Source organism: Cajanus cajan, chromosome 1 (assembly GCF_000230855.2).
Source record: "Cajanus cajan strain Asha chromosome 1, NIPB_CcT2T_4, whole genome shotgun sequence".
In the NCBI taxonomy this organism is placed as follows: Eukaryota; Viridiplantae; Streptophyta; class Magnoliopsida; order Fabales; family Fabaceae; genus Cajanus; species Cajanus cajan.
Genome location: NC_138517.1, coordinates 18,159,938 through 18,168,820, shown reverse-complemented (window position 1 = coordinate 18,168,820; position 8,883 = coordinate 18,159,938). Strand labels below are relative to the sequence as shown.

Genomic DNA, 8,883 nt, shown 5'->3' with positions numbered 1-8,883 from the left:
TACTCCCGGATGATCAGGGATGATACGAACCCTGGGTAGGTGATGCTTCAGGGACGAGCGTACTCCTTAATGACTAAGGATGGCACGGCCCCTGGGTAAGTGATGCTACAGGGAGGGCGTGACCTTGGTTTGGTGTGGGAAGCAATTAACCTGTATCACTTGTGTTAGATGTGGCGAGGTCTTGGCATAGTGTTAATTGTAAGATTGGTGTGAATTATGGATGTGGATATGATATTGTTAATTGTAAGATTGGTGTGAATTATGGATGTGGATATGATATTGTTACTTGTAAGATTTACATGAATTATGGATATGGAAATGATGTTGTAAATTGTATAATTGGTGTGGATTATGATGGATTGAGATATGTATGTGAAATGAGATATGTTAAATGTGAATTGAGATGTGAAGATGATGAATGATTGATATATATATATATATATATATATATATATATATATATATATATTATTAAATAATGAATTATGAAGAGATTATATTGTGATGTGTTTGTATGTACTTTGCATATAGATATTTTCTTTTCTTACCGTATAAACTGTGGATATTTTAGGTGAAGAAGATCCGGCTACGAGTGGCATAAAATGCCAACAGTTAATTATGGGAATGCTCTGATAGTGTGACATCGGGGCAGAAGATTTCTAGGACAAAATATTTATATGGATTTGGTATTGTAATAAATGATTTTAAAATTGTAAACTCTTAAATTTTACCTTTCAAGTTTTAATTTTCAGTCATTTTCTTATATTGAAGAAAGAACAGTTTTGAAGTTTTATGTGAACCCTTTTACGAACCCTTTGAAAGTTTATTCTTCTTAATTAAATTATATTATATATGTGTTGGGGTAGTAAGGGTGTCACAGAAATTAATTCTCATGTGATAAAAAATTTTTCTTAATAATGAATTAATTTTTAAAAAATGTTTAATTATAATATTTATATGTATATATATATATATATATGTCTTAAAATTCACATATATAATGTAATATATTAAAATAAATAATTTTTTGATAAAATAAAATTTTTAGCATACATGTTTATCTTTTGTGTTTTTTATTTATTGTATATGTTGATCGAAAAAATCAAAATAGTAAAATTGTATACATTGATTAAAAAAATCAAAATAAGAAAAATCATAAGATTTATGTTTCATTTAGAATTGTTATTATAGGATATAATTTAAAATAAATTATCATCTAAAAATATATATTAGATATTAAAAACATATTTATATCATAAATAAATTAAACTTTATTTTTATAAAATTTAACATATTTATTTTATATTTTTAATAGTGTTAAATTATTATAAAATAAGTCTTTATGATTGTAGTTTTACCCAAACATTTAAAAAATGTCTATGATAGATAAATAAGTCGTACTTAAAATATATATTTTTAAAGAAAGTTAGGTTCAAACCAACTAAATTATAATAAAAGAAAGTGTGACCTAATTTATTTTCATCTTTAATACTAATCGTAGATATAAAAAACTTGTAATAAGTTATTATAATATATATTTATACCTTTAAAAGATATATAAAATTTTTAATACTACAAATATATATAAGAAATTAAAAATAATAAATTAAAATAAGAAATTAAAAATAATAATTAAAAATAAGAAATTTCCGACGGATTTATATTTTATAAAATGTCTCGTGCTTCACTAATTAAAAATAATAATAATAAATCATGTTTCATAAATAAAATAGAGATCATATAATTAATTAAATAATATTAAAACTCTAAAATAAATATATTAATATACGGAAATAATTTCTAAAATATTATTAATATAGGTATGAAAACCGGGTGTTACAACAACTATTATATATGAGAGACCAAAAATTCATTTAAGCCTCAATTATATATACCAATAAATACTATGTTATATAAATTATATATAAAATTTGTATAAATTAAATATTTTTAAACATATAAATTATATTTTTGATTATGATGAATAATTTGTTATGAAATAATATTATTTTTATTTATTGATAATTTTTTTAAAAATATTAAAATTTAATTTATAAATAATTATTATAAACAACTAAATTAGATAAAAACTTAAACGAATCTTTAAAAATTCGAAGAAAAATTATTTAAAAAGTTCTTACACAAAAAAGGCGTATTTAATATAAAAAGGTTGATTAAGTTTATGAAAATATTGTTTTATTTATTATACTATTGAATATGAATATAATTTAATTTAAATACATCGACAATATATAAAAAATAATATTATTTAATTATATCATACTATGTTTGATAAAATTGTTAACTTTTTTCTATTAATTATTTTACAAGTCATATATATCTAGACTTATTGTTATATTAGTTTGTGAGTACAAAAATCTTAGCATTGACTATGCATGAAAATTAGGTTCATATTAAACAATTTAATATTAAAAATACAATGTTTTCACGGAACGGTGAGGGGATGGCGACAGGTTGAGAATCCAGGGACAAAAGACAAAGAGTTAAAAACAAAAGGTAATGTTTCAGTGTTTGTAAATTTGCATAATGACTTATTTAATGCAAACAGTATATGAACAGCTACAGTGATCAATTTAAAAAGTTTGTTTTGCATGTCTTGCATGTTCTCCAACAGTATAGAGTGAAGAACTTTGAAATATTAAATATATTACTTTCAAAGATTATTAATTTAATCACCATTTGTGGATGTACATTATAATTGAGAGTTAGACATCGTAACTAATATTTTATCATGAGTAAAAAATATTTATTGTTAAATATATTTTTAACTCTTCAAGTTTAAGGTAATTTTATTTTTGTCTCTCAAATTTAAAATTTATATTTTAGTCTCGTTAATTTTTAAAAATCTTGTTTTAGTTCTTTAATCATTAATAACATATCTATAAATTCAGATAGTTATGCAATATAAAATGTGATGTTTTATTAACAGAGATAAATATATTTTATACAATAATATTTGACAAATTTCTTAATAAAATTTGAGTATAAGAACTAAAATAAGATTTTTTCATAAATTACAAAGATTAAAAAGACTAATACTAAATTTGAGATATTAAAATTAAATTTATTTTAAATTTGAGGGACTAAAAATATATAAGTCATATTTATTTTTATATTTATCAATTTTAATATATAAATTATATTTTAGATTTATAATAAATAATTAAAATTGTAGTAAAAGTATTTTTACATTGAATTGAATTATATTAAGAAGAGAATTTTCACTTTATGCCTGTTCATAATTTCCAATAGAGATTAGTTCACTACAAGAATGTTTTAATTTAGAGTCGGTCAAAAGCCGACTCTAAATCATAAAAACCGATGTAATATTGTCGGTTATTCGTCGGTTTTTGGCCGACGCTAAATAAGTCGACACAATTTTTTTTGTGTCGGCTAAGCCGTCACTAACAAATTTATTTATTTTAATTTTTTATTGTCGGTTAAGCCGACACTATGTTGACACAAAATTTATTTTATTTTTTTCTTTATCTTATTTTCTCGCTTATCATCTATTCGTTCGTATTTTTAGCATTCCTGGGACTCGATCCGTGAACCTTGAGGTCTTAAGTGAACTTGATAACCAAGTGTACTAGAACATTATTCGTATATAACATTGAAAAAATTATCTTTATCTCTTTTGAAACACGTATATTATTTAAATATAGCGTCGGCTTTTCCGACGCTAAACTTAAAATATTTAATTTAAATTTATTTTAAGTTTAGTGTCGGAAAAGCCGACGCTATTCTTTAAATATAGCGTCGATTTTTCTGACACTAACTTAATTTAAATTTAAATTAAGTTAGTGTCGGAAAAATCGACGCTATATTTAAAGAATAGCGTCGGCTTTTCCGACACTAAACTTAAAATAAATTTAAATTAAATATTTTAAGTTTAGCGTCGGAAAAGCTGACGCTACATTTTAAAATAGCGTCGGCTTTTTTGACACTATTTGCGTAGCTATTGGCTGACGCTTATTTTTCACCGTTTATTCTCCGTTTTCTTGTAGTGGTTAGTGTTTATGATGATGAATACCTCGTATCAATAACATATTTTGAAAAATTAAATTGGATAACCAATTAAAAAAATCACGTTGACATAAAATAAAAAGAGAATAGCCAAAAGATATATGTTTTTTTGTCCAATTACAAAGACGATGTGTGAAATATACTTGAGAAGAAAATAAGTGCTTATAATGTCTAGATGAGAGACTCAAGAGAGTTATAATCTTGCTTTACAACTTGTTTTCCTTTTTTAAGAGTAAAAAAGGTAGTTTTTTTCTTTTTTAGAAGAGTACAAATAGTACATAAAAGATACCAACTCAACTATCAGATAGGGAGTCAAATTAAACATGCTGAAAATCTTATAATTAAGTAAGAAAAATAATTTTCTTTAATATTTGTAAATACTAATTTATGGTATAGGAGTATATACTTCCCCCAAAAAATAATCTCTACCATTTTATTTTCTACCAAAAAAAAATCTCTACCATTTTATTTTCTACAGTAACTTTGTTTTTAATCGATTAAAATACGTGTATCTCTATGGGCTTTAAAAAGGCATGTGTATAGTGTGAATTTTGAAGAAATCACGTGGAATTTAATCATGTATTTAAAGCAAGCATAAACGCATAAATGAAGGTCTAGTTTGTATTTATTTGGAAACGTATTTCTAAGGTTCTTTTAAGGGTCACTTAACTCTTCAATTCTAATGATTCTAATGGTACTGTTCTTAACATTTTCTTATTGCACAACTCTGACCGGAATGATTTTAGATCCTTAACGAGTACGTTTTAAAATTGAAGTCGACAAATATGATTGTATATTTGATAGTTACATCACACATCTAGAAGTAGGAAATAGCGTATTGCAATGTGAATCTTATAATCCGACGATTATAAACCATTTCATTAGTAAGGACTTGTCTAAGACAAAATCTTCCAATGCAGCTCATACACAACCTTATTCTTTATTATATTACCCTTTTACTAGGTAAGATAGACAACAAAGTTGTCAAAAAAGCAACATTTTGCAGCATTAATGTGATTCTGCAGATTGAAAATGAGACCAGTATTCATTGACAAGCTGCTTGATAGCGATCCTTCATTCTTCATCAAGCTCATTGGTTCATCATACTCCACCAATTTGCCTGTCAATAAAAGTATACCTTTCAATGAAGAAAACAAGTAAATGATAAAATATACACTCTTTATTTCTAAGAAAACTCGATGTGAAAATCAATTACATCATAATTTACTTGGTATCATTAAATCAACTACCTTAATGTTTATTATATTAGCCTTTTACTAGATGAATGTCCTCTTCCAAACAACATGGCTATGTATGGTGTGTCAAACCAAGTGCTATAGAATTCCAGTTAGGAATATATGAACTGCACTATTTGCACTCTTTAACTTGTCCTCATATTGAGGAAAGTATAGTTTGATTAGGTATTAACATAAGAAAATGAAAACAGAGTTATGAATTAGTCTGAAAATTTTTTGTTGGACCAGATAAAGGGGTTGTCAATTGTAAAAAATGCAATTACCATCACTGATCGAAAGAACCATAGTGCAATCCATCACAGTTGGTATCCTGTGTGCTACTGTGATCACAGTACAATCGGCAAACTCAGTCCTAATGGTTTTCTGCAGAATCAAATCAGTTGCATTGTCGATTGATGCAGTTGCTTCATCCAACACTAATATTACTTCTCCTTAGAAGCGCACGCCCCAAACAAAATAATTGCCTTTGTCCCATGCTCCAGTTTGATCCATCTTCAACAACTGTTTAACAATTTGTTACTAGTTATTATTAATATTGGTGACATATATAGTTCCTATAATGATGAATATGTACCTGATGAGTTTAATCCTTCTTCTTTCTCTTGGACAGCTTCTGGCAACTGACACTTCACGAGAACCTTCATATTGAGCAACAATTAGGATACATTTGCTATGCAAAGTGTTGAGAATCTGAATCAGCATCTATTATTTGAGTTTATTTCATATTAATGGAGCATTATTAGAATTCCTACGGTTATGATTTTTTAATTATAGGAATTATAGGTGCTGTTACACTTTTATGAGTCATTATATTTGTCATTTAATTTTATGTTTATGAGCAGAATTTGTATCAACTTTCAATTATGTATTTAAAAGGTTACATGTATGAATAAAATATATGAGTTTAAGCCTTCTAATTCTTCTTGAATTCCAACAAGTGGTATCAAGAACTTGCTTCTTATGGGCTGTGAGAAAAAGTTTATTGAGCGCTAAACACATTGAGGTTGAATGCAAACACAAAATTGAGTGATTTATTGTTTAAACAATTTTTGGTGCAAGGATGTCTACTTCCACCAATTCACATGCAATTCCAATGTTTAATGGTGAAAATTATCATATTTGGGCCGTCAAGATGAAATTTGTTTTAAGATCTCAAGGCTTATGGAATGTTGTAATTTCTGAAGCTGATCCACCACCATTGAGAGAAAATCCAACCATTGCACAAATCAAAGCTTATGAGGAGGAGAAGCTGAAGAAAGATAAAGCCATCACTTGTCTACATGCAGGACTTGCAGATCATATTTTTACTAAAATCATGGATTTGGAAACACCTAAACAGGTGTGGGACAAGATTCAAGATGAATTTGAAGGCAGTAGCAGAGTCAAATCTGTTAGACTTCTCACATTGAAGAGAGAATTTGAATTGATGAAGATGAAGGATAATGAATCTGTCAAAGATTATTCTGGCAGATTAATGGATGTTGTGAACCAAATGCGACTTCTTGGTGAAACATCATTTATAGATCAAAAGGTTGTCGAGAAAATCATGGTTTCGGTGCCTGAAAGATTTGAAGCCAAGATTTCTGCAATTGAAGAGTCTTGTGATTTGCAAACTCTCACAATTACTGAATTGACCAGCAAACTTCACGCACAAGAGCAAAGAGTCTCCATTAGAAGTGATGAAGCTGTTGAAGGTGCCTTTCGAGCAAAGCACAATGGAAGGAATTTTGGAAAGTCACGAACTTTCAATAAGAACAAAGGAAAAGATGAAGGTTCTTCGAGAAAAGGAAATTTTTTGCCTTGTTTTCATTGTCAAAGAACCAACCATTCTAAAGAAGATTGTTGGTTTAAAAATAAACCACTTTTTCACTGTAATTTTTGCAATAAAAATGGTCATAGTGAAAAGTATTGCAAATTAAAGAAGAATCAGCCTGAACAACAACTAGAAAAACAGGCAAATGTGGTTGAAGAAAAAAATGATGATGAAGATGAGTATTTATTTATGGCATCTCAAGAATTCAATTCACATGAATTGAATACTTGGCTCATTGACAATGGTTGCACTAGTCACATGACTAAATATTTATCATTTTTTACCTCCATTGACAAATCAATTAAGCCAAAAGTCAAGATGGGAAATGGTGAAATTGTACAAGCCAATGGAAAAGGTACAATTTCTATTGCAACCAAGAAAGGTATGATAATTGTTAAAGATGTTCTCTACATTCCAAAATTGGATCAAAATGTTCTTAGTGTTCCACAAATGCTAAGGAATGGTTATGGAGTCTCTTTTAAAGAGAATTATTGTTTTATCATGGATGAACATGGTTTAGAGATTGCAAAGATTGAGATGACCAAAAACGGTTTTTATTTGAAATTTGATTTGATTGAAGATCATGATTTTATTGCTAAAATTGATAAGAGTAATGTTTGACATGAAAGATTTGGTCACACTTTTAAGCAAGATGTATTTGATATGACAAATTCCAATAAATAGTATTCAAAGACAGGAAGAGTTAGATTGAATAACAGAATATCAATTGGCAGACATCTTCACAAAGGCACTTCCAAAAGGAAAGTTTGAGAACTTGAGAGGGAAACTTCGAGTTAATAGCTACTGATTCAAGGAGGAGTGTTGAGAATCTGAATCAACATCTATTATTTGAGTTTATTTCATATTAATGGAATATTATTAGAATTCCTACGGTTATGATTTTTTAATTATAGAAATTATAGGTGCTGTTACACTTTTATGAGTCATTATATTTGTCATTTAATTTTATGTTTATGAGCAGAATTTGTATCAACTTTCAATTATGTATTTAAAAGGTTACAAGTATGAATAAAATATATGAGTTTAAGCCTTCTAATTCTTCTTGAGTTCCAACACAAAGCAAAGATAAATAGAATGTCACAAAGTTTTACCTCCCATATGTCTTGATGAGAGTGTTGAGATAGAGGGTCCAAATTGTATCTAACTGTCCCATTAAAAAGGGTAGGATCCTGAGGTATAACACCAAAACGTGACCTCAAATCATGAAGGCCAATAGAAGAGATGTCTATGCCATCAACTACAATTTTTCCACCAGCTGGCTCCACAAGACGAAATAAAGCAGCTATAAGAGTGGACTTCCCACTGCCTGTCTTGCCAACAATTCCAATCTTGTGGCCTGCTTTGAATGTGCATGTGATTCCATGGAGTATAAGTGGTCCATTGGGCCTGTATCGTATCTGTCTTGGAATAAACAGCCAAATTATATATGCAGTTCATTTGAGAGGTCATTTTTCAACATTATGATATACATTTTAAAGAGGATTAATTGCACTTTTTGCCACCCGTGTTTCACAAATGAGGAGGAAGAATAATGTGGCTTTTCCTTAACTTCTCCTCTATAACCCAAATGCCTAAGCACAAATGCAACAACCCCAAAGAGCCATTGGTTATGGCTGAAATCAGCTGCATGTTTGAATATATTTCAACCTGAAACTGACCCTGAAATGGTCTTAAGAAAGATTTATGGATCAAAATGCATGCCAGTGTGATCAGTAGTAGCACATCAAAGAAAATGACCAAGAACTG

The 8,883-nt window shown here is 28.1% G+C and overlaps 1 pseudogene across 1 annotated transcript; it reads right to left on the bottom strand.

The window, feature by feature from the left end:
• Positions 1 to 4,787: 4,787 nt before the first annotated feature.
• LOC145958604 (ABC transporter C family member 10-like) lies at positions 4,788 to 8,555 on the bottom strand (annotated as a pseudogene). The gene is made up of 4 exons (XR_014434353.1): positions 8,229 to 8,555; positions 5,878 to 5,941; positions 5,567 to 5,804; positions 4,788 to 5,167 (listed from the first exon to the last, which is right to left on the bottom strand). The product of XR_014434353.1 is annotated as an ABC transporter C family member 10-like (transcript).
• Between the last annotated feature and the right edge of the window lie 328 nt (positions 8,556 to 8,883).